General features: G+C 47.0%; 1 pseudogene across 1 annotated transcript in view; it reads right to left on the bottom strand.

Annotated features, from left to right (window-relative positions):
- The window catches only part of LOC144121178 (neprilysin-1-like), a 76,423-nt pseudogene that overhangs the window by 12,309 nt on the left and 40,431 nt on the right, over window positions 1–23,683 (bottom strand). Inside the window, exons 3-12 of the transcript XR_013312559.1 lie at window positions 19,091–19,162; window positions 16,684–16,845; window positions 15,611–15,694; window positions 14,302–14,525; window positions 11,766–11,945; window positions 10,171–10,311; window positions 3,838–3,980; window positions 3,026–3,257; window positions 640–738; window positions 443–520 (exon numbers count right to left, since the gene is read on the bottom strand). The product of XR_013312559.1 is annotated as a neprilysin-1-like (transcript). The remainder of the gene's footprint in view (window positions 1–442; window positions 521–639; window positions 739–3,025; window positions 3,258–3,837; window positions 3,981–10,170; window positions 10,312–11,765; window positions 11,946–14,301; window positions 14,526–15,610; window positions 15,695–16,683; window positions 16,846–19,090; window positions 19,163–23,683) is intronic.

Here is a 23,683-nt window from a genome sequence, read left to right as displayed (position 1 = left end):
TGCGCCTACCAAATGTGAACGTGCTTTTTTGGGCTGAAATTATGAGTGAAACTGTGGGTTGTTTTCCTGCGTTTAGAGGCTTTCCTACAGTGACGTGAAACCCCCGAGTGTATTAACGACTTGATTATAGAGTGAGATAAGCAGCAGCACTGGCTCTAAAGCGCTTCAACGCATTCGACACACGCCGATAAATGCTACGCTGCGTCACGCGATCAGCGTTTCTCAGTGCTCGCCGACACGCCTTTGAGCACACTTTCTTGTATTTTAGTAATATGAACACTAGCAGCTGCCTGGAAACATTTTACGTCCACACCGATGATATGTCTGGGAAAATGACTGCTAACAAAAAGCACTTAATTACAGTGGATCGGAAAGAAACGTTGACGCCTTTAAGAAGCCGCAAGTTCGTTTAGTCGAGCGACAGAAACAAAATGGCGCTTACGTCATGGTATTCTTTGTCCAACTCAACCGGATCCAAGATGAACTTCGGGAAGCCTACTTTCTGCCCCATGGCGGCCACCTGCGAGTAAGAACACGTTCACAATTAAAACTTTCTATATCAGGTTAGCTGGAATAAACCAATATGCTCATTATTTTCGAAACTGAGAAAAGCGTTAAAGAGGTTTCGAAAAGCAGTACCTTCTCCCGACATAGCTCCTTGGTCTTCTCGTCGAGAAAATGCTGCCTCGGAAAGGTTTCCACGTAGGTGTTTTTGATCTCGTCAATCAGCAGCCCTACCTGCGCAAAACATTAGGAGTCCTTGTCTACAGGCGCCTCTAAGGTTGAAAAGGGAAAATTTGCTTCCAGGACGGGAAAGACGCAGTAACTGTCTCATTTCTCGGTCGAGACCTCAACTGCGCCGTAACAAAAGGAATGAAGGAGAGAGTGAACGAAGGAAGGGAGAGAAAAAGGTGCCGTGGTCAAGGGAGCCGGAACAGTTTCGACCGGTCTGAACTGGCTCTGAAATTGAAGAAATATCGGTCTTGCGTATTTTTAAGTATAAATAAAATGTGTTTCATGTTTTGCTCTCCGCTGAAACTTGCCTGTACGCCTTCTTTTACGCGCAGAAACCTTTTGGCAACCTTTTTGTACCCTTAAAATTTGGTGTTCGTACTCCTTTAAGTTGTCTCGGATGCACTTAGGAACATTACATCGTATAGTATGGTTTTTAAAAAAACGCCGTGCGCAATGTTTGAAGTGAAAAAAAAACGTGACCTATGCATTTGATGTATCTAGCTCTTTAAAGGTGCTTAGTAACGGTGCTTCTAAATAAATAAAACATCTAAATGCTTCCCCCTCTCTCGTTCACTTTGTGTTGTCAAAAAACCATCATACCTGCCCTCTCTCTACTATTGTGGGATGAGGCACAGCGGACTCAGGTTCGCATGACGACAGAAAGAAATGTCCCTTTGAGGAGACACGCGGAGGATAAATCCGTTCCATTATTTTCCCCTGTAAACATTGATTCTCTGGCTCTTTCTGGCTATGCAAACATTTGTTCGGTAACAGTTTCATTAATTGCCGAGAAAATTGGATTTTAAAATCTTCCTGCGAGTTAGCTTAAACTCGTGACGTCCTTACCGAGTTTCCCCCGTTCTGAAGTTAATGGCAGTGCAGCGTAGCCTCTGGGACCCGCGGCTTAATCGGGGTCGACGAACGCATTTTAGTTCAGAAATCGGCCGTTCATGGCGACACCTGTTTTTCGTTTTTTTATGTTTTCTAGCTGTTTTCTACAGTGGCCTCTTTGTGGAAGGACGCGATGCCGTATGTATGCAGGCCAATTTCGGCTTGATGGCAGTGTCCTTTTAAATAATGTTTCTTTCATTGCAATGGTGCGTAAGATATTAGTATACATAATGACAACATGGAATTTGCCCATGCAAAAATATAATTTGTAATTGAATTTATCTTGTTTCGGTTACAGTTCCAACAGCGGACGCTAGATATGACTTCAAATCTTAGTACAGGATAAGAAAAAAAAACTGCTAGATAACGTTTCTTTGTCACTTTCATTCATTAAAACTCTTACGCGACAGCCTGACCTAGGAGCCAGAACGACAACGAGTCTAGAAGCAGCTATATTATCGTTGCTTGTGCGTGTCTCGCGTCATCTGAACTAAACTTTGACCACATAGGAACCGTTCAGCTGTTGAAGCCGAAACATGTAAGAAGAAATTCAATTGTATATTATTCCCGGGTTTATGCGAGTTTTATGTGACAATTTTTATTTACGGTTGTCTTGCGTTTTATTACTAACAAAGAGCACACAACCAAAATGTCATGTCTGTACTCCTTCAAAGATTAGCTGTCGGTCCGTTTAGGTTTCGTTTCAGGCGGTTTTATGGAAAGTGCTTTAGGCGCTCCTCAATGTTGATCCTAGCGGTATCTTTGTGGCAACGCATCTGCCCTCACGTGCGAGAAGTGTTGGGCTTGAATCCCGGAATCCCGATAATGGCAGGCAACCCGCTCATGTTCAACATTCTCGAACAAAAACTTTGTATATTGAAAAATTGTAAGGTACTGATATAGAAATATTGAATTTTTCGATGGAGGCGAAATTCTAGAGGCCCGTGTACCATGCGATGTCAGTGCACGTTAGAGAACCCCACGTGGTCGAAATTTTCGCAAACCTTCACTACGGCGTCCCTCATAGCCTGAGTCGCTTTGGGACGTTCAACTCCCATAAACCCAAACCCAAATATCGAAGATAACAGTCCATTCCTCTAAAATCTAACAAAATGTTTCTTTTGTAGTGTTCCCAGCGATCACATCGAACAGTTAAGACTGCAATGGGGAACGCCTCTGGCTACAGCAAGAACGGTAATAGCAAAAAAAAACAAGCCTGCCGACAGGAGATCTGCTGATGCATTGATTGTTATAGTGAAATCTTAAATTATACGAAAAAATTGCGTTGATAAACTCTTTCCCGTTCAAAAATTCTTTTGTCCAGAATTGTTGGATGTTCATTCGATCATCACTCAGCAATGTTCCAACCAATTCCTGCACAAGCCGTGAGCGCTCGCACCTGATTGTCGGTTTGTGAGGCGAAGTCCTGTCGGACGAACAGCGCGGCCAGGGGCATGCTGAAGCTGTCGCTTAGTAGGCGCACGCACTCCTTCCAGCGGGACAGGTAGGTGCGCTCCTCGTGGGGCCGCGGAACGCGCCGCCGGAAGTCCAGGTACAGCCGCCGGAAGTGCACATCCAGGTACGGCATGTAGGCCATCACGAACCGCCACGACAGGTAGTTGGCCAGCGTCCTGCGCGCGACGCCATTCGGGGCCAGTCAGTGCATGCGACAACATGCCTATATTGTGAATGAGACATTCTGCTGCGCAATGTCCGTGCACATTAAAAGCCACGGGTGATCAGAATTAATTCGGAGGCGACCACTATACGGCGCTTCTTTCTCTCTTTCGCTCCCTCCTTCATCCATTTCCTCACGGCGCAGTTGAGGTGTCCACCGAGAATTACTGCGCCCATGGTGAATTTTGGAAATAACGTGAGAAATAGTGAATGTGAGAAGTGAATAGAAAAAGAAACTAAGTTCTCTTTATTCCTGAGTCCTTTTCGAACGCTACATTGTGCGCAGGATGCAAGGACTCTTGTTTCGATTTCGGGATGTGCACTCTTCGTCAAACGTCTTCAGGACATATGGAGCGCTTTTCAGCCATGTCGTGGGTAGCTTATGGCAGGCCTGTAGCAATAAATGTCTGCATGGTGAGCAGGAGCCATTGTACTCACTTTTTAAGCAATTTCAGACTTCTCCATTATACACCCCTAAAGAAAGCCAAACGGCCTGAAGACTTCTGGGCAAAGCTTGTATTCGTAAAAGCTCACCTGGGACTGGTCCTGTTCAGGAGGTCGAACAGTCGACGCATGTAGTTGCTGTCGTTCTCGATGGTCATGTTGAGGCTGGACTCGTCGGTATTGTGCAGACCCGCGTAGTCCATGACTCTCCGAAGGAGATAGGTCCAGTTCAACTGCGCAACAGGGAGAGACGCGGCGTATGCGATGCAGTCGACGTGGCTGTGATTAGGCAGAAGAGACTATACGCATAGCAGACGCTTCCAAGAGTATCGAGCACCAATAAAAAGCAGTAGTGGGAAGTTCGGAGGGAGGTTGGGGGGGGGGGGGGGGGGGATTAAGCGCGGAAAGGAGGTAGTGAAAAACGCCTGCAGCTTCATCACGTATAGTGCCAAGAACGTCTGCACAAAAATATACAGAATATCAATGACTTACTGTCTAAACAAAAGCTGAAATCTGTTTAAATAGAATACTTATAATAGAATAGAATAGAACAGAATAGAATATGATTTAGAATAGAAATGAATATAGTGTACTCATCTTGAAAACGTTGCAGAAATGCTGTCTGCAGCGGCGATCATGACACCGCTTATGGTTATGTGATTTGAAAAGGTCATTGTTGTTTCCAGGCCAGTACGCCTTGTATTTCCTTCTAAGTGTGACGTACGGCTGGGTATTAGGAGACGTTACCAAAATGGCAGTCATCACGGTGATCTAGACAGGGGGAGAGGATGTGGGTGGGAGTGCAGACGCCGCTTTTGATCTATATAGCGTCAGTAGACTGCTATATTGACTCCACGTGGGATGTCACGCCACAAGCACAATGCTTCCAGCCATAGCGTCTGAAGTGCTTCACAGAGGAGTTAAAACGCATGAGTGCATAGAAGAACGCAGGCCTTTAATGCACATTAACTGAAAAGAAGTATTTGAGCACTGCGAGAACAGCTTAGCGCAAACAGGCGCAGGGTGTAGTCATCTACGTTAGGATGACAACCATGCCGGTCTGTGAGTATTCACGTATATTCAATAAACTTTATTTGATCCGACTGATTTGATAAAGCAGTGCATGTGCGTGTGGGTACTGCATAATTAATAGAAAAGAACTTGTGACAAAGCACTTGTGACATAAACGAGTGAATTTTTGCGTTCTTTTTCTTAACGCTACCTGATATTGCCTGGCAACCGGCAACGCGAACAACTATGGAAACGTGACTTTTTCCAGTATCATTGCAGTCTTATCATTATCATTAACAGTATCTTTACACTGTATGGTGGCATACCGAGAAATTACACAGCACTATCGTTTGCAACGAGCTAGACTTCCTCCAGCGGATAGATCCTTGGCCAGGTACCAAGCCATCAACTGGCGCCGGTTACAAACTTACAGCTCTTCAAACCCGGCCTTCTGGAGTAGTATGCACCCAAGGCAATATTCAGAAAAACGCGCAAACTGCGAACTTAGGGAATGCCTTGGACCACATACTATGGGAATGTCCTCATGCACCTCGGGAGGGACGAGGCATAAAGACGAAATACCAATGGGAGGCCTTACTAGTGAGCTCCGACCCGGCGACTCAGCTACAACTCGTCCGACTGGCCGAAGCCCCCATCGAGAGTCAAGACCTTTCGGCCGTCGTCTATATGGGTAGCCCTCTTGATACCCACTTTCTTTTGGACAATAAAAGTTTTCCGACCCTATCCTACGCTATTTAATGTGAAGCTTTTCTTATTCACGCCGGGAAAGAACGTATCAGAGTCTTGGCGTGTATGGGACGCAAAAATCAAGCGCACCGACAGTGCACGATAATTTGCGCTCAGCGGACTGTTCGCGATAATAATTATCGCAGTTTGCTGGAAGTGACGCGCCCAAACTCTCCTTCGCACCTCCAACGAGTAAACGACCTCCGTATATAAAGCTGAGCAATGACATGAGAAATTCTGTGCCCATAAACTTGAAATCCAAACCGAGTTAAGCGAGAATCAATATAACACAGCTGCTGCTTTTTATAGAGGCAAAGGTAGTGAAATAAACCACATAAACAACACCGAGTAGAAGGAGGCGAGAACATAGAGAGAGAGAGAGAGAGAGCGGAGAAAGACATAACTGCGAGGAACCGTCGGCACCTTCTTGCGGCGGGCCCGAGAGCTTATTTATAGCCTGTCACCCCGTGTGATCAAGTGTCGCCACAGAAAAAAATAAAATAAAATAAATAAAGTGACTTTCACCAAGTGGGAGAGGGGGGGGGGGGGAACTGCTCTCGGTGTACAACCCCACCGCGTGCTTAGCGCTCCTTTTTGCACCCTTGGCACATAAGTTCTCCGTTTGCTGCAGTGGCCCTAATTATACGGCGGCTCTCCACGGACGCTTGCTTGCTCTCAACTCCATTTGTTTGCTTTCGCTTTGCTCGCCATACTTGTGCCCCCTCTTGGAAGCGGACCCCTTCCTTCTGACTCGTTCACTCCTTCGACGTGATCCTTTTTTATTATTTACGAGGCGAGACGACACCGCACGTCGGCTGACTACTGCCGCTTTTCTTTTCACCTCCCGCACTGCGACGACCTTTCGCACATTCCTATTCGGGCGCCTTCTGAGGCGCCATGGCGTTCGTGTTCTTAACGCGTCCGCGCATTCGACCTTGTTCTACTTTCTGACGACTCGCGTGCCAGTGGGTCGTCTTCTTCCCTGCAAGGCACGCCCGGAATGAGCGGTACTCGACAAGATTATTTATCGAGCTATACTTATTCGCTCTGGGGTCAGTATGCCTCCGAGAGATGTGCGGTAGCTAAGAGACAGCGTCCGCAGGAGAGGACAGCCTTTGCGCATGGAGAAAGCGCCAGTACAGGAGGTATAGGTATGTATACGGGACTTAATTCTAACCTGCAGGTGGGCTTCGTAGTGGAGGGCTCGAGATTAATTTACACCATCCAGGATTCTTCAATGCGCACTGATATCATGCAGTACACTGGTGGTTTTGCATTTCTCCGCATCTGAAATTACGCTTCTGTTACGCTGTGTTATGTTCTGTTATGTGTTATGTTTATGTTATGCTGTGTTGTGTTGAGTTGCATTATGCTGTGCAAAGTTTGTTGTGTTGTTATGTTGTGTTGTGCTGTACTATGCTATGCTATGCTGTGCTATGCTATGCAAAGAAATGCTGTGCTGTGCTGTGCTGTGCTATGTTATGCTATATTATGTTGTGTTATGTTGTGTTACGTTATGTTATGTGTGTTATGTTATCTTATATGCATTCATTACATGCATGCACTATGCATATGCATATTATATGCATTACTTGATATGCAGTCGTTCGCACTGAACTTTTCGTCGATCCAGCTGCAGCCTACTGAACTTCTTCACTAATTTTAAACCTTCTTGCATTCATGTGTATTCACCCCAAGTAAAAAACCATAATATTATTTTTTACTTCATTTCTTTAACTGTTTTCAACACCCATTCATCACCGCCTTTCGCTGGTCCATTCGCATTTAACATACTGCGATACTGTCTCTGTCTCGTCTATGCACAATCTTGTCCGAGTTCGATTTAACAGCTCGAGCTGTGAAGAATTTCTGGTCTCTATCATAGCTGCTAGTATGTGGCTGCATGGCACGCTTGCAAACACGGGCCTAGCACAATCTCAGGCGGGTCGTAAGCGTTGCTAACCGCTCTCTTTTGAATGTCAACGACCAAGTTGCATGCGTGTTTAGCGCAGGGTTCGTTTATTTTTCTTCTTTCACGTTAGCGACGTGCTCGGCTGCCTTCTCGTGCTATCGAGCAGCCGCGGAAAGCAACCGTTCCAGCCCAATTGAACGTTTCTGTGCTCCGTTGTCGAACAAGTGTTGCATTACACATTTTGAGGAGTCTTGATGGCTTTCGAACCATCAGGCGCCACTAATCGTGAGACAGCGTTCGCGCAGGGTAATCGTACCATACATGAAGGGTGACTAATGATAAATATTTAAGCCCCTTCCCCTTTGTGCTTCTGCGCTATAAAGTACCACCACGCGTTATCAGGGCGATACCTGCGCACGAATCTGTCCCTGGCCACGAGGCTGTACACTCGCTCGCTCGAGATCTCTACTACCGAGCGGTCGTAGAACAGCCCGGATGCAAGGGAATTAAATATTGCATCAATACATACCGCGAAATTATCTAACACTACAAATTACCTAGAAGGATACTTCCACCACCAGATCGGTCTCTCTCCAATAATAAGGCGCGCATTTGGAGGCGGTTACAAGCTGGAAATTACATCTGCCCAGTCTGGGTCTACCTGACACAGACCGGGGATGAAAACGATTCTAAATGTAAAAGTTGCGGTGAAAGGGGCACTCTTGATCACATAATTTGGGAATGCGCCGATTCCCCGGGCGCCGGCTTAAACATCAACAGTTTCGCTGAGAAGACGGCAAAAAGCTTTCATTGAATGTAAGCTTAAACAGTAGTAACCATCCTGTTGCTAGTTTTTTTTTCTTCTCCTTACGTGTACGACCCCGTTTCGGGTGAAAATTCAAGTCAGTTTCGATGTCATCTCCCCTCAAATTTGAGGAGTATGTCCGGATGAGTTTGCTGAAAGTTGGAGCTAAATGCATTCCGTGCTACAGAAAAACACACGTCAAGGTTGAATAAAGGTCCACAAAGGACCGGCTTCGCCACAGAAGAGAGATGGCAATAGAAGATCGACCGAGGAGCAGGTTAGCGCCGGCGTTCTTCACGCCAGGCACCGACTGCTGATATATTGAGCCAGGCGACACGAGAAGCACTTGACGGAGAGCCATTGGCGCCGTGGCAGCGGTCCGGAACAGGTCGCTTAATTGGACCTTCCCGCGCTCTCGGTGCAGGGCCGTGTGGTGTGACAACCTCCGGTGAACGCGCAGAGACCAGCGAAGCGACAGGTCGTTAGTAGCGAGCCAAAATGGCTTCGGGCGCGAAAGGCAGAGGGAAAGGAAGGAAAGCTGCGATCGGGCTGCTGTTAGCGCGAGGGAGCCCGTAATCAATCTCTTCATTTCTTCCCTTCTCTTTACCCCCCTTCCCCTCTCTCTTCCTCCTCGCTTCTCCCACGGGACGGATCGACGGCTGACGGGTCGATTGCAGCGGGGAACAGCTCTTTCGCCGGAGGGCAACGTTTTCTCAGCGTTCAGCCGTTACACGATTCTCACTTTTGCGACCCGTGTACTTGGTGTTTGCCGGGGGGGGGGGGGGGGGGGGAGGAGAGAGGAAGGGGAGAGTGAAAGCTGCGTGTGCGCTCCGTACACTTCCTGTTTTTTTTTTTTTTTTTGCGTGGTTCACTCGCAAATTCCATTTCCCCTTTGGGGCCGCCCGCGCGTCCCAGTTTCTGTTTATCCCTCGTTTCGTTTTTATTGCGTGCTTACAGCAATTAGCGCTTTTCCCCGTCGCCGAGAGCAACTTGTTGCCGTTTCCTAAATAAATAAAGAAGAAAAGAAAGTTCGTGATGTGAAGGAAAAGGGTTTTCGCTGCGCAAGCCCCCGGGGGAGTCGTTTGGATGAAGATATCGCGCTGCCGACTTCCGGTACCGCCTTCCCCTTCGGCTCCCTGATTCCTTCTGTTTTTCGTTTTTTTGTCTTTTTTTTTTGTTTTTCTCGCTATAGCAACACCACGGTGGTTGTCAGGATACCGCGGAATATACACAGAAAAAGCTATAGCTCAAAAACAAGCAGGCGAACAGAGTTCGTATAGCAGGGGCCAAAGTGTTATCGCTCGCTCTGAGCGATAGCAGCGAAGTTTGGACAGCAAGTCTCATTCGTCACGCCGTGCGGTAAGATTGACGAAGAGAGCGACAGGTTTAAAAAATACGAAGCGGAAGCCGCGCCGCAGTCGCGGTCAAGGTTGCCGGCTTTTGAAGAATGTCATCCGAGGTCGCACCGAAACGTCGGTTTGCGCGGAGGTATAAAGCAAAGGAAGAGAACAACCTCAGAAGATGAGGTAAAAAAAAATGGTGAGATACGTAGGTAATAAATCGCACTATAATGCGAACAAATGACTCCCTAGCTCCCCGGGGCAAAAATGAAATGTGTCATAATACGTCGACGGCGGCGAACCGATCATTCAGACAGTGCACCAAGTGAGAGATGGTGTAAAGTTGCAACCGAGTGCGAAACAGTCCCGGAAGGAACAAATTGGACGGTAGGTCATTCAAAATGAGCTTGGCGAAAGGGGTACCATCCAGTTAATAACCACGATTTTCCTTCTCATGCTGTGACCTTCAATGACATCTCATTGAGTGATTTCATCTATAAATTAACTGACTGACTATATATTCGACAAAAGTTAAAATAGTTATTTATGTATTTATTTATTTTATTCACGGACATCCTTTGAGAAATTAAGAAAAGAGCGACTCCTACCTCTGGTGCCATGTCGTGCAGTTCGGTGAGCGTGACACTGATCATGGCTGAGTCGTAGCTCCCCGACGAGTCGTTTGCCGCGCTGCCGTTGGAACCCCCTCCTCCTGACCCCGGTCCGTCGAAGTCGCTGGAGTGGGAGACCTGTGGGCAATTATATTTATCTCTAGTCAATGAGGACAGTCTACTGAAGGAGAAAGCTACAGGCTGAGCTAACCCAAAAAGTCCGTGCTAAAGTGGTACACCAGCTGCAATGTGATAGAGCTTACCCCGTAAACATGTTGGAAAAAAAAAATGTTCTTACGGTGCTGCTTTCTCTAAGACTCTTGCATTGTTTACGACGTCCCAAAGATTAATTGAGGCTAGCGACTATGTCTGCTAGGTATAGAAAACAAATTTAAAGCCTCATTGATATTCGAACCACCGTGAGGAAAAGGAAGCACCAGCTGCTCACGTCCCCGAGGTCGCAGCAATAAAGTGTACCAAACCCTGGCCAATGCCCCACCGTGGGTATGTGCCATCGCTTCAGAGTAAACAACAACAAAAACAAAATGTAGATGGTTTCTCTTCCGCTCTGACTTTTTGTAGCGACACGTCTTCTTGAAAAATCAGCTAGCCTGTTTGGTACCACGAGACGAGAGGCATCTTGACGTCACGTCACATTGGGAAGACGGGGACCAATCAGACTTCCGCGCAAGACTCTATAGTTGGCCTCGTGACATGCACTTGTGCAGAAGAAACCTGCCAGCAGCTGGTCTGCCTCGGGGGATAATCACTCATCATTAGGACCCGCGTCTCTATATTAGGCCTGACATGATCTTAAAGCGCGTTCACACTAGCGGGACAACGCGCAACGCAGAACGGTTTACGCGCGCCGCTTCCAAGCACGAACCGGTTTTTCTCTCGCGGACCGGCTGGTTTGCCGTAGACCGATCAGTCCAGGGGCAGTATTCTATAAGCTGTTCATTTTGCGTTGTCTATTTCGCCTCCATTCGGTCCTCTGTCAGCGGTCACTCAGATGTACCCCGGGCTCTGAAGCGTCTGTGGCAAGCGACACCGCCATTGGGTGGTTGGCAATCTGACCTCACCATTGGATTTAGGATCTCGATAACTTTGTTACCCTCGGCGCTGTGACCCAACAAATTTTGGCTAAATAGCGCCACAATGCATGCCCTTTCGAGAAGCTTGCAGGCAAAGCAACTCCTCCAGTGCAGGTAACTCATCGAAACAGCCAAAATTTGTTGGGCCACAGCGCCGAGGGTAACTGCGTTTTCGAAATTGTAAGAACTGACATAGATATCACTCACGGTCAGCTACACGCCTCTCAGTAATTAAGGAGAGTAACGGTAATAGTTAGGAAGTAAACTATTCTATATTATTTAACCATTCTACTAGTTAGCACGTCTTAGATGTGTTCTGATGCACTGCACCGCTGACAGTTCTATACAGAAAAAGCGGTCTTCTAATTCAGGAAGTCATTTTTAAAAATTGAGAACATCTTAGGTGAAACACTCGGTATATCTGCTACATGGTCGACGTAGAGCTAGCGGCCTTGAACGTTCAATTTGAGCTAACGTTCCTTGCGTGGCTCTACTTACGTTGGCGAACTGAATTTCGAATTCGACGACTTCTTCCATGTCTTGTTCGGGGTCCTTGGCTCCGAGCAGCCTGGCCGTCTGCACCATGGTTTCCCTGTAGAGGCGAAGAGCCTCGCGACACCGCTCATCCGTCTCGTTCAGGTAGAACTCGCTCCGCAGAACGGGGGACCCGCTGAAGATCTGCGCCACAGCGATGGGAACATTTCCCCAAGTGACAAGGACAGCTCGAGAAGCGAGATATCCATCAACCAGCATCGAAAAATCATGCTTACATTAATTAAGACAGCAAAAGTTTTATAAATAATATTCTCAGAAATTTTCTTTTCGCCCTCAAGGCAGGCCTCGATTGCTAAATCTCTGCTCGTTCGTGTCCCTTCCTTACTCCACACTGCGGTGTTTGTTTGTTTGTTTGCTTGTTTCTTTTTTGTGCGTTCGTTTGGGTGTGAGGATAGCAGATTTTCCAAACCGAATAGAGTACGAATCGAATATTTGTACCAATACATGCTACTTGAACAAATATTCGTTCAAAACGAACAGTCGTACGAAACACTAAAGCGCCAGCGGCGGCAATGCGGTACGGTGCTGCAACTTAAGGAGTTGAAGTTACAACCGTTAAAATACGCAACACAAACCTCCACTAACGGGTCGCAACGGGAAGTCGGTATATTTGAGGGGACAACCTGGGCCAGAGGTCGCTGCAAACGCAAGTGAGCAGCGCGCTTTTTTCCGAGCGACTCCACCTAATTGAAACTTGTTTTGCGCGCGCTCTCGTGCTTTAGAGAGAGAGCAGCGCTTGCGCGCGGCGTTAAGCAAACAACGTAAAACAGCGCTGTTCTCGTCAAGCCTAGTTTTGTGCCGAGAGTGAACAACCATACGGTATATGAAGTAAAAACTGATATTAAAGGCTTTCTTCGAATGAAACTACGGCACGGATGCGCTTCGCGTTCAGTCTTTTTTCGTCATGTTTTCATATTGTGCTTGCTGAGCTCGCACTGCTTGCTTCCTCCGTGTCTGCTTGTCACACCTTTCTGCTACTTTTTTCTTTTCTTTTCCACGGCGTTTCAGTAGTTTTGGCGCTAGGTTGCTCACCGCAAAGTCGCGGGTCGAATTTCTCCGCGTTTCAATTTGGGCGAAATACGAAAGCGCATTTCGCGATATCGGCGTGAGTTAGTAAAACCCACTCGGTTGACGTTACAGATTTTTAGCGTGCGCGTACAGCTGGTATGACCGCTGTGGTAAAGAACTGCAGTTCCTACCGCTGTCGCGCTTGCCTATATCCGCTTCTGCCGTACGGTCGTAGTTACCGTAGAAAACGATTTTCCGTACAGACATCTAGAAGATCTGTTAATCCGTAGCCCTTCAATACGGTGTTCCCCACCCTCTACGAACAACCTTGGGACGTTAAACTAACAAACCACTACCACGCCGAAGCTTTGAAGCGCTTCGATGGGGCACGTACCGCTATTGCGCGGCAGCCCGAGGTCTGCGGTCCATGGTCCGTAATCTGCGGAGCCGCACTGTTACCGCGTGTGTACGACACAAGGATAGTTCACATGTGGGACAGCGTCTTCTACCTTTGCTTTTCCCAGCTGCACCGTGCAAGAATTCCGCGCGCCCGGCATACGAGGCGGATGTCCGAATCGCTAGGGCATCGCTGTGGTGCTATGTTAACGTTTACATTACTCCAATATTCTTTTTGTAGCATCCTGGGAACTGGTTCTTCCTCCGTTGCAGCCTATAAGAGTTCTTTACTTTAGTGTGCCAAAAAAAAGCCGAAACAATGCTGAGGCTACATGCACTATGGCAACATTAGAGATCCTCTTCCTACCCTTCCTGTTCATGGCAAATTTCTCACCACCCCAAACTATGCACTCATTGCGCATACACTTACATCAAATCTTCACCCCCTGTCCGTTCTTTCCTCTCCGACCCTACCCTGCGTGCCCCATTTAATTGCCCCGAGCCGTACGCCAGCCAGTCTGGAACATTCGCTTTTCTCCAAAACCGCTGCCATGCTAAGACACTACTGTACACACCTCTCTGTCCGAACGTGGCGGACTTGGTTATCCTGCTACGTTGCGTGTGTGCGTCTCTGTGTCTCCTCTCGTTGCGTATTCTTCGCGCAGTTTTACAAGACTAGCCCAACATTCTGTCTTACTCCCGGCTTGCCTCGAACCAGCTGATGGACCAGTTGGCTTTGGTGACGCTGCCGCAAGTATCCTCGGCGTTTATTGCTGTGTCCCAATAAAGTTGTTCCTCTCTCCCTCTTCGAAAAAACGGGACTTTTACCCCGCCTCCGGCAGACCAAACGCGTCAGCCATGACCCTTGTTAGTTGAACTACCTTAACGTTCATAGTGAAGGTAGCACGGAAGACGAAGGCCTTAGCGCCACTGAAATCAAATCTTCATCACTATCATCGCCATCAAACCATTACATAACGCCACAGTAGAGCGACCAAGCAGACCTGCGACAGTTAGGGGTTCTCGCGGTGTTCAAAGACGACGCGCTAAAGTCTGCGTAGAGGGCGTGGCGCACCTGGATGACGTGCATGGAGGTGTTCCGTTCGTCCTGCCCCACGTGCAGTTGGAAGAAAGGTTCGACGCCGTGCACGCGCAGCAGCGCCAGCCGCTGCTCCAGCGCCAGCGAGGAGCTCGTCACGGGCCTCCGCCGGTGGCCCTGCTCCAGCGAGGGCCACACGCCCAGGTAGTCCTCCCGCAGGAGCTCCTTCAGCTTGGCCACCGAACCTTCTTCCACGTTGCCTGCGCAAGACGACCACGCGATTGGTATATGCTCTGCAACGTAGCTGTCACTTCTTCGCACTTGAAATGTGCGGATCCTTTTGTTACTGCATCGCAAAGTCAGGTTATCGAGTGTCCATCGGGCCCGCATAAGTGGGCATACTGGTAGTGGTGGTAGCCAAAGGCACATGCTGCTATTACTTTTCTCTCGCCGCCGCGTTGGCTGAGTGGTTATGGCGCTCGGCTGCTGGCCCGAAAGACGCGGGTTCATCGCGTCCGCGGCGGTCGAATTTCGATGGAGGCGAAGTTCTAGAGGCCCGTGTACTGTACGATGTAAGTGCACGTTAAAGAAGAATCCCAGGTGGTCGAAATTTCCGGAGCCCTTCACTACGGCGTTCCTCATAGCCTGAGTCGCTTTGGGACGTTAAATTTCCATAAACTAACTAAACTTTTCTCTCCTTACTGTGCGAAGTTTGATGGCCGAAACATCTACAGGTCAATTGAGCTATGTCCCCTTTCTCTAACGTGATTGGCGAGTCCAGCGCTTTGTGTGCCTTAGGTCCTTCTCTGTCCATCGCCTTGGCACTGTTTAAAAGTCTAGAAAGTATTTGGGTCCATAAGCCCTTTGCAGGCCCGTGGCCAAACCACGATGATTGGGCCATATGTGTATGAGGGGGTCCGTGGCTAAACCAAGTCTACCGGGCGTGCCACGTGACAAGACGCACATGAGAGGAAATCGGTGGAAGTTCACCTGCTCACAGGAATGGTTAAGACAGTCGAAAAAAAATTGGAAAATTATATTTCTTAAATATATTCTTAATTAAGGAAATTTAATCGATAAGCAGATCAAAAGAAGATGAGATAAGAGAGTTAAAGCCGCGCAAAAGAGACAAGTGTTTGTTTTGCACAGTGATGGTGCTGTTGATTAGTTGTATACCTCGGAATTAAAGCAACCTTCCTACTTTCTCATTCTACGACCTCGTGTCACGCATGTTCTCTTGATTGTCACAAAGAATGTTCATTTCCCGTGCTTCTGACGTAAGTGAGTTATCGCTCATTTAGAGCTTATGCAGGCCATTGAGACGAAATACGGACGTTGTACTCACTGGTGTTCATGCATGAGTTGTAGAGGGCTTTCACTTTGCTCACGGCAGAAGTCCTGTTAAGAGTCGCCGGCTCTTCGAGAAGCTCTGAAAAAAGAAAAAAAAACAGAAAGAAGAACTGATGAAGTAACTTTGCCTAGCTATTAACTCCAGAAGAAAGCAATTATTATTCCTGAATGCAGTTCTTTTCCTCTTATTTGATCGGTTGCTCTGATTAAAGCTATCGACGAACATGCCAAGAAAAGAAAGGAGGCAAAGACAGGTCAATATATAGCAAAGCGCCATCTTGCACACCCCGTCAGAACGACAAGCGAAAGCTCATTTCTAGTTTCTTCACCTTCGCACGGAACACGTGTTCAGAGTTTCGGTTTGAAACATCAGAACATACTACAGAAAAAAGAAAAGAAGAACCACGTGTCATTCATGAGGACTAGTGTAGAGGTAAAATTTTCCAAATCACTTCCAACAGCTTCCAACAGTTTTTCTTTTAATACTGCAACTCTCATCATGCTCTTCATCCTTGCAGCACCGTGTTTTGTAAGAAGGTGACTATTAGGCGAAGCACCAAGAAGGGAAAGGAATTCGGGACCAACTATCCCTCATGCCGACATGACCGAGAATCGAAGTTGACCGTCATTAGCTGCCTCCGAGTACCCCAAAATGCTGAGTAGCGCTTTACAACATACGCAATGTATACATGCTTAGTGTATCGTTGGCTTTTATGTTTACAGTGGACCTGATTAGAGCTTCATAGTGGGCGTTTTATGTTCAGCTGACTCAAAGGCAAACTTATCCTTTGCGCTCAGATGGGAAGAACCCCGCAATCAAACCCTACAGCGACTAAGTGCACAAGTCGGTGTGAGTCGAACATCAAAGTCTCCTGCGGACGCTTCGCGAATAGGAAAAAAATCTTCGAAAGAAGCCACCGGCTCCTCCCATATAAGGTTGAACGACCGTGCGCGTTCCTCATTCTCGACGCGTGGCCAGCCTCGCTCGATTTCCACTCGATTGTGTTGGGCCGCGCCGTACGCAACAAACACTGCTCCGGCAGCAGCAGCAGCAGCATGGGGACTCACTCTTGAGCCGTACGAAGATGGTGTCCTGCATGCTGATGAGGACGTTGGTGTAGTAGTGGTCGTCGGGCGCCGAGTGCTGGTGCACGAAGTTGCCGCAGGCGAACGCGTCGAAGTCCTCGCACGGGTCGCGGTGCATCTGGGCGCGCTCCAGGATGGCCGCCGCTGAGTGGGGGGAAGGAGGAACGAAGAAAATGTACAAAGGAAGAAAGAAAGTTCCGAACAGTAGGCAGGACATACATGTCTTGAACAGCGATGCGTTTTATTCGGCTGAATGCTCTTTATACCATGTCCCTTTGTATAAAAGAACGGAACAGCTATAGTTTTAAGTCGAGGTGAAGAGACAGCAAGGAGCCTTTTTTTTTTCATTCGGATTTAATACCAGCGCGCCATCTTTAGTTGCAAAGGTGAGTTACGGACGCAATAGGCAAGATAAGACTTGGGACTTCACTGTAGGATACCCGTCGGGTTGTTAGATTTGTCCCTGGAGCAGCGTCTAGATGCCGGACAGGTATTTACGATTTGGAATAGGAAAAAATTTACGAATTACTTTACACTCGCTTTTTGTTGGCAGGTAAGCCATGTGTGTGTGTCTATTCTTTTCCCCTTTTTCGCACGCTTTGTAAAGTAGCAACTGTATGCTGCTTCAGAGTATACGTGTATGTTCCCACTACTCATACAAGCATACTTGCACAGCACTTAAATATGATTTAACATTTTGTCGAAATTACTTTTCTGCCTGGGATATATCTTGCCGGGAAAAGGGGGCAAGAGTATTGTCTCTAACCGAAACTATTTAGTTTTGGTTGGCTATTCAGAACAAAATCAAAACCCAGCGGAAAGCATAACCGGCTCCTGAGGCAACCTCATCCCAGTGCGCGCTCATGGCCTTCGTTTCACAACTCTAAGGAACGGAAAGGAAAAGAAAACGAAATAAAAGATGCAGGTAGCCCTCAAGCCTCAGCCACTACAGAATACTACAAATTACCCACCAGCGATTTCGCACCCGAAGTCACTGCCGTTAGATTCCTGTCTCTCGCTCGCACTTTACCCGTGTTTTCACCTCCTTCCACACCCTTGAATCAATCAATCAATCAATCAATAAATCAATCAATCACTATTGTTTTACCAGAAAGGGAGTCTAAACAATATGCTTCCTCTACCCTCTCTCCACCTTTTTCATGCTTCAAAATCTTGACACCGGACTACCCGCTGTCATCTCAGAAGAAAAAAGCTGAGCAGGTTTGCGATGGGTTGAGTTTTTAATTACAAAGTTTACATTGGAAGCAATACTCTCTCCCCTCTTTTCCCTTTTCTACTCCAATGTACATACGTGCTATCGGCGTAAACTGATGCGCTATATCCTGCTGAAACTGCGACCGGCAGCCCATTTTTTTTTCTCACATTAAATGTGCAAAAATAATGTGAAGGGTCTGCTGCCGCGTACTGTGGCATACTGTTTTATTCTGTTTACCGCCTGTGCATTCCTCCTAAAAAAAAAAAACTGTTGGTACCTTTGGTCAGCCCTAACCTTTTATCGGGTATTCATATAGCTGTGTGTGTGCGTCCGCGCGTGAGTATCGATTATCAAGTTTCGTACACGGAGTTTTATAGCAAAATGTTAATGATGCTTAGGATGAACACCTTTTTTAGATTCGGCCACTGGTTGGTTGACGTCAGCGTTAGGCTCCACATTGTTGCACGGTTTTAATGAGGCAACATTCGCCGCCAGAAAACCTTTAACCCTTCGAACTTTTGGTAAAAAAATGACGCGATGGTTCACAGACTCCAAAACTTTGGACCAATTTAAATTGTTCCTTTCACAGCAAAGGGCACATGAAAAGTTCGCGAGTGTTGCGTTTCGAAAAGCGCTGACAGCATGCAAAGAAGATGTAACGCAATATCAGCGCAAAAGAGGGCGCTTCAGAACATATTCTCACTTGGAGCGTGTTTACTTATTCGTAAAAAAAAAAAAGATACGGAGCGAAAGAAAGATAAAAAAGGTGGCAAATGATGGTCGCGTTCGATGCGAAAAGGCCTTCCTTTTTGTTTGATGCCCTTTCCTAAGATGGAAGTTGTGCAGAACAACCCACTGTGCTCCATAAGTTCCGCAGGAAGAAAATAAGCGCGAGTCACAAAGAAAGCGTTTTGTTTGTTTCACGTTTTCAGCAAAATGGCGTACGAATTGCTCTCTTCGCTAAAAAGCTAACCCATTTGCTTTGCCAGAAATCCGTTTACGACATGAGCCTCCACGCAGTCGTCACGGGAAACAAGGCAGAAGTTAGCTTTGTCTTCGGGCTATTTTGAAGGTATTTTTCTTTGCTTATTTTCTTGAAGTATTTCTCCACACGTGGTGGAAGGTGAGCGCCGTGCACCTCTGTTGGAATTGCAAACGAGTTCCAGTGCTTACCTGCGCGTATGCATTCTGGGCTGTAGCAGGTGTTCCTGGTTAAAGGGGGTGGTGCTTCCCACCGAGTGTCTTCTGAAAAAAAAAAATCGAAAAACATAAAACGGTAAATTCGTTCAGAAGCAAATGGCCCATAAGGCGTAACACCCAGAAAATAAGACATCGCGCGTTGCATCTTTCGTTGTGTTAGAGCAGACTCTCGGTGTTTCCGCAATATGTGACATTGTACTTTCTCGAATCGGTTGCTTCTTTTTTGTCATTAAACTTTGTTGCTCGCGATTTCTTAGTCTTTTTTTTTTGCCAGAGAACTAAATCATTATTCTTCTTTATTATTTACGTTTTGCTTATTTACCTTCTACTCATTTGCACCAATACTGAATTTTGTAACTTTTACTTGTTCCACTCAGCTGCTACGTTTCTTTCGTGCGCGCAAGCTTGTTTAGTATGCATTACATAACCTTTTATGTGAATTTTTGTAAAAGTTTTCTCTCTGTGTACGGCTTTTTCGAGTCTAGAGTTAGAAACTAAAAACGCCCATTAAATAAATACTGTGCCCTTCAACCCTCCAGCCAAATATGAACGCGGTACACCTGCAGTAAACATAAGTTGTTGTCTCACTCCGCAAAGAAAAAATAAATACGAAATAAACATGAACCAGGAATACGATATTAGAAGGGAAATGTATGACAGACACTATATTGGTTCTTCAAACACGCTAAGAAAATACAAAACCCTGGTTTTCAAATAAGTGCGGAATTCCTGTCTTTTTATAAATTTACAAAAACTAGCTGCTAAGCTGCTAGTTTACTGCTAGTTTGTTCGTTCCTTTGTCCTGTCCGGCGGAACACAATAAATTCTAATAGGTGCCAAGCCATTTTATCCGACCACAAGCAGTGTTCTGCGGTTTAGAAAGTGGGCTTATCGAACCACGGAAGAGTGTCGATAATAGGTTGTTTTCGGGTCATTCCTGTCTCTTTGGGAGCGACGTTCGAAAACTACTCGCTAATGATATACCAGGAATAATAACACAGTTGATGTCATAAAGAAAAAAATTCCCGTAAGGAAAAAACTTCGAAGCGAGTCTTTCTTACAGAAAACATTTGTGATGTGTGACATGCGCTTCGAAGACACTTCTAAGAACTTTTCCATCAAAGGAAAATTTCTGCATTTTGAATCAATAAAAAAAGAAAAGGATAAAAAGGAGGCAGGCAACAGGCTAACACACCTAGACTTTGTAATAAAAAATGCACGGTTCTGGTGTTCAAAAATGCTTAGTCTCGACTGATACGCAGCATGGCGGAGCGCTATATTTTTGTTCTTTTTTTCTTATCCCTCGGGAGATGCGCTTCACGATGTCAGCTTTGATCCCTTTGGGCGCCTCACACAATCTTTCACGTTTCTGTGAAGGCTGATTACCTGCAATCCCTTTGTGTAGGCGTGTCTGTGCTTGTCTGCTTTTCGCTCAGATAAACGACACGTCACAAAGGTGGCACTATCCGATCGCCTTGTTGTTTCGGTTCATTAAAAATGCATAAGTGAGAACACAGCTTGGTTCGGTGATCATGGCGCACTATTTCCTACTCATCTTTCCACATAGGGCGCACGCATAATATACTTAAGACACGCCGCACAGCTCGTGTAAGCCGTACGTTCTTGACAGAGAGAAAGTCGCCTGACAACGTTAATCTCATTTGTCTAGAAGCTTTGATCACGTTTGGTAAACAACATAGCTGCTACACTCCGGAGATTTTTTCATAAACATGTAAACTAAAGATAAAGTGAAGAGTGTCTACTCAGGAAATGGGGCAAGTGCACCCGTGACACAGATTGCGACGAGGCGCCCCTAAAGGGGCTTAGTCATCCCACTCGGGCCATGGCGCACCACGAGCTAAAAAATTGCTTGTTAATAAACAAAGTTCAATATAGCGACGTCTGAATTTTCTGCTTCTTGGTTTATCATTAACGTTGATTAATTTATAAATCGCGTGTTTATGATCCTTTACGTGCCTCATACAAATAATTACTTACCATGCTTGTCAAGTTTGCTTTTCCTTAAGTCGGGTATGCTTGCAGTGATGCATTCTTCGCAGGCTGCAGAATATCCGTGTTGAACACGGCTGCTCTGAACTGTAAACTGCGACCTTTACCCGCGACAATCAAATTAATCAATGAGCTAATTTAAATACTACGTATATTCGGCTGACTACGGTAAAAAAATATTAGCGGCGTCCAAAGGTCACTTGACCACCCGGATTTTGTAGCTGATATGCTCGCACAGATGTCGATAACATCGCATCTGACATGTCATCTCGTTTAGCGGACGTACCGCAAACACCTCCTGCCTCTTTGCCACCAGATCCACTTCTGACATATTTAACATCTTCAGCCTCCCTCAGGCGGCGTACACGTGCTCTTATTCCCCCGTGTACCCACCCCCTTCCTCCCAACCTATCACGGATGGAGGAGGTCTCGCTGTGGCAGCTGCGTGTCGGAGTGGCCGTTACGCCTGCAGTTCGCCACCAGTGGCAAAGTAAGAAGATTCCCGCGCCAGAAAAATGCCCGCACTGCGACACACCCGCTTCTGACACCACTGTTCACCACCTATTGTGGACTTGTCCAGGAACTTCGCTGGTGCGCGCTCGGGTTCTGCAAGAGGCAGGCCTGTCCTCAAATAATGACTCCGATTTCAACTTGTGGATGACGAAAAACATTTGTGCCCGAGGATTATGTGACTTTTTACACCTTACTGGACTCCATGCCTTTTTGTAACCTATTAACGTAATAACGTTCACTAATGGCATCACGTTTTATGCCGTGCGGCACATTTAGCGTCCAAAATAAATAATATGCTCTCCACCGCCCCCTCGTCCCCTCTCCAACTGTCTTCTTCGCGGCACGCAGAAGGCACGGCCCTGGCGGTGTGATAGGCTGCTACCAGAGGTGTTCGCCACGGCGCACCGTAGAATAAAAGTTTAAAAATTGGAGGGGATTCTTAAGCTCCGCCTTAAGGGTATGACGCGATAGTGTAATGGGTTAATTCTCAGTTATGCAGAAGGTCATTCTATACTTTACATTCATAGATCCCTGGTAGTCCTCATACCCCTCCTGGCGCAGTGGTGCAGCGGTTAAGCGATGCGCCCCTGCCCCTGCGATGGCAGGTGCTGCCATCTGTTGGGCCTTGTGCGGACCAGGTTGCTCTTCCCGAGCGACCAATCATTAACTTAACTGCCACCTGCCACGGTTTGCGGTTCGCTCACTATCCGGTTGGAAGGATGTGATGACGCCGCAAGGTCACGTGACCTAGGAGGCCCACCTGTCTCCTAGCTAGGTTGCTCTCTGTGCGCCACCTTCCAGAGGCATGCCCGTGATTTTTCGCTCACAACGCCGACATCCGATTTTCCGGAGAACGGGACCTTTAACGGTATCGCGTCAAAAAAGATGTCTTCAAAGACACACGAGAAGTGGCCATGTCGCCTGAAACGCGAGCGGGACACCGCCGGGATACATCTTCCCGTTTATTGCGACAGCACTACGACACGAAGTCTAACCAGCTCACCGAGTCTGGGTGAAGCTTGACCTTGAGGGTGACCTTGGCCAAACCATAAATAAATATTGCCGCGATTGGGATTCGAACCCTCGGCGGCGCGAACACATCAGTTTAGCTGTCCACTGCACGAGAGCACTATGCTATCGTCGCCGCAGACAATCATGCCTCGTTTTAAGCTGCAACCCACTCTCGCGCTGTGCATTGCACATCGTCGTCTGCATCAGCTAATGCTGCTTTCGAACTAATATCGTCGCCAGACGCGCCGACGACCCAGCAAAGCAAAACCATGACACAACCAGGCTAAACACATGCTTTCGCACGTCTACTCGGTTTAACTACGGTAACCCCCCCCCCCTTTTTTTTTTCTTTTTGCCGTGCCTCAATACAAAGCGTAGGCTATCGAATGCGTCATTAGTTCGAGTGGTTATTATTCATCGTTTGGTCGCTTCCCGTGTCGGTAAACGAAAAACTTGAGAAGTGCAATATGCGAAAGCGCAGCTTTCATTTTCAAACACACAAAATCAATTACTACCGGCTTGATTCGGTCGTGCTTGCTCCGTGTCCTCTCATTTAACTGGAAAATTTGCCTGGACTCTTCGCATTTAATGACGGCCACTGCCAGTATCCCTGTTTGTTCATTTCGCTCACGCATCAAATCTACGCAAAAAAGGCTTGAAAACTTTATATAACGGTTAAGGCATTCTAAGAGCCCCACATAGTAACGTTTTACAAATTATATAGAGCACTTGAGCAGACGCGCGTATTATCCCGTTCTTAATTAAGGCTTTCTACAGGGGCGCGCTCTGTTCCACTTTAAACTCGGCGATTACGAAATTCCACACTCCCGTAACTTCGCAACTCGCGTCATCAAAATTTCACGTTACACCATCCTTGTGGTTGACGTGAGCGCGCTCCTGATAGGGCATTCGTTTTTTGTTTGCTTATTTGCGTACTTTCTTTTCGCCAGTTAAGGGCAAGAAAGTGGTGACCGCAAGGCCTGCTTGTGGAGAAGTTATGCAACATCATCTACGTACTACTTCCCTCGTCCA

Source organism: Amblyomma americanum, chromosome 2, assembly GCF_052857255.1.
Source record: "Amblyomma americanum isolate KBUSLIRL-KWMA chromosome 2, ASM5285725v1, whole genome shotgun sequence".
NCBI classification, from domain to species: Eukaryota; Metazoa; Arthropoda; class Arachnida; order Ixodida; family Ixodidae; genus Amblyomma; species Amblyomma americanum.
Note: the sequence above shows the minus strand (reverse complement) of the source record. Positions and strands in the feature narration are given on the sequence as shown.